Genomic DNA, 2500 nt, shown 5'->3' with positions numbered 1-2500 from the left:
AATCCTAGATCCAGCCCTGACGTCAGATCAGTGATTCTGTCCTATATGAGATAATCAATCTGTTGAGGATGAAAACCATGTGATGTGTAAACCATCCGTTGTATGAGGATCTCCGTTTTAACGTGTATCAACATGCCCAGTTATGTAGTAAACATCTTATGTTGTTACTTCATTTAGAAAAGTTGTGTGTTTTAACGTGTATCAACATGCCCAGTTATGTTGTAAACATCTTATGTTGTGTGTTTTAACGTGTATCAGCATGCCCAGTTATGTTGTGAACATCTTATGTTGTTACATCATTTAGAAAAGTTGTGTGTTTTAACGTGTATCAACATGCCCAGTTATATTGTGAACATCTTTTTGTTGCTACATCATTTAGAAAAGTTTGGTGTGTTTAACTGCCAGACCCAAACCTTGCGTTTGTTACAAGCAGAACATGTGTATATATTCTACAACGTCGTAGATACTATTTTTATATACATAATAGTGTTGTCATTATTTTAATTGTACATACAAGTTGTGTTATTTAACTATACTGTCTCTCATAATTCCATAAGGAATGGATTATGTACTTGTATGTGTTTTTGTATTTTATGTTGTATGTATGTGTGATGTACACAGTCGTATTAACGCACAGGCGGACCAAGCCCAGATCTAGGGCGCCACATTCTAGGGGGAGGTATACTCTTTTTAATTAGAATCTACTGGCTCTTTATGCCAAATCCATCTTCCCCCACCCCCACCCCTAGTAGCTTAGTATAATATATCATTTATTATAGTTTTACAGGCCTTGGAAGGTGGTGGGGGGGGGGGGGGGGCACACAAATAATAGTGACCTGGTGGCACGAAATACTCAAATACGTCTCTGATGGGATGTTAATATATTGTCTGTATTTTCTATCTGTGACGCACACAACACGTTTATTTACGACCTCGAGTTTATGGTTAAGGAAAACACAGCTAGTCAGCAGCAAGCGATCTTTTACATAGATCAACTCAAAAGCAAGATAATACATGCCACGGCCCCTGTTACACCAGCTGTTGTATACACTTTCCAATAGGCAGGGCAACACACACCACGGTCTTCAATGTCAGATTGTGAGGCATTGATCTCTTATATGCACTTTGCCACAGGCAGAACAGCACACCATGGTCTTCGATGTACCTATCCTGAGGCATTGGTCTCTTATATATATTTACCCACAGGCAGGACAACACACACCACAGTCTTCGATGTACCTATCCTGAGGCATTGATCTCTTATATATATTTACCCACAGGCAGGACAACACACACCACAGTCTTCGATGTACCTATCCTGAGGCATTGATCTCATATATATGTTTACCCACAGGCAGGACAACACACACCAGTCTTCGACGTACTGGTTGTTTGGCACTGATCTCATATATACACTTTCACACTTGCAGGACAACACACACCACAGTCTTCGATGTATCTATCCTGAGGCATTGATCTCTTATATATATTTACCCACAGGCAGGACAACACACACCACAGTCTTCGATGTACCTATCCTGAGGCATTGATCTCATATATATATTTACCCACAGGCAGAACAGCACACCATGGTCTTCCATGTACCTATCCTGAGGCATTGATCTCTTATATATATTTATCCACAGGCAGGACAACACACACCACAGTCTTCGATGTACCTATCCTGAGGCATTGATCTCTTATATATATTTATCCACAGGCAGAACAGCACACCATGGTCTTCGATGTACCTATCCTGAGGCATTGATCTCTTATATATATTTATCCACAGGCAGAACAGCACACCACGGTCTTCGATGTACCTATCCTGAGGCATTGATCTCTTATATATATTTATCCACAGGCAGAACAGCACACCATAGTCTTCGATGTACCTATCCTGAGGAATTGATCTCTTATATATATTTACCCACAGGCAGGACAACACACACAACAGCCTTCGACGTACTGGTTGTTTGGCACTGATCTCATATATACACTTTCACACTTGCAGGACAACACACACCACAGTCTTCGATGTACCTATCCTGAGGCATTTATCTCTTATATATATTTACCCACAGGCAGGAAAACACACACCACAGTCTTCGATGTACCTATCCTGAGGCATTAATCTCTTATATATATTTACTCACAGGCAGGACAACACACACCACAGCCTTCGATGTACCTATCCTGATGCACTGATCTCATATATATATATTTATACACAGGCAGGACAACACACACCACAGCCTTCGATGTACCTATCCTGAGGCATTGATCTCATATATATATTTATCCACAGGCAGGACAACACACACCACAGCCTTCGATGTACCTATCCTGAGGCATTAATCTCATATATATATTTACCCACAGGCAGGACAACACACACCACAGCCTTCGATGTACCTATCCTGAGGCATTAATCTCATATATATATTTACCCACAGGCAGGACAACACACACCACAGCCTTCGATGTACCTATCTTGAGG

Source organism: Gigantopelta aegis, chromosome 13, assembly GCF_016097555.1.
Source record: "Gigantopelta aegis isolate Gae_Host chromosome 13, Gae_host_genome, whole genome shotgun sequence".
Classification (NCBI taxonomy): Eukaryota; Metazoa; Mollusca; class Gastropoda; order Neomphalida; family Peltospiridae; genus Gigantopelta; species Gigantopelta aegis.
The sequence above is the reverse complement of the archived record's forward strand: the minus strand, read 5'-3'. Positions refer to the sequence as shown.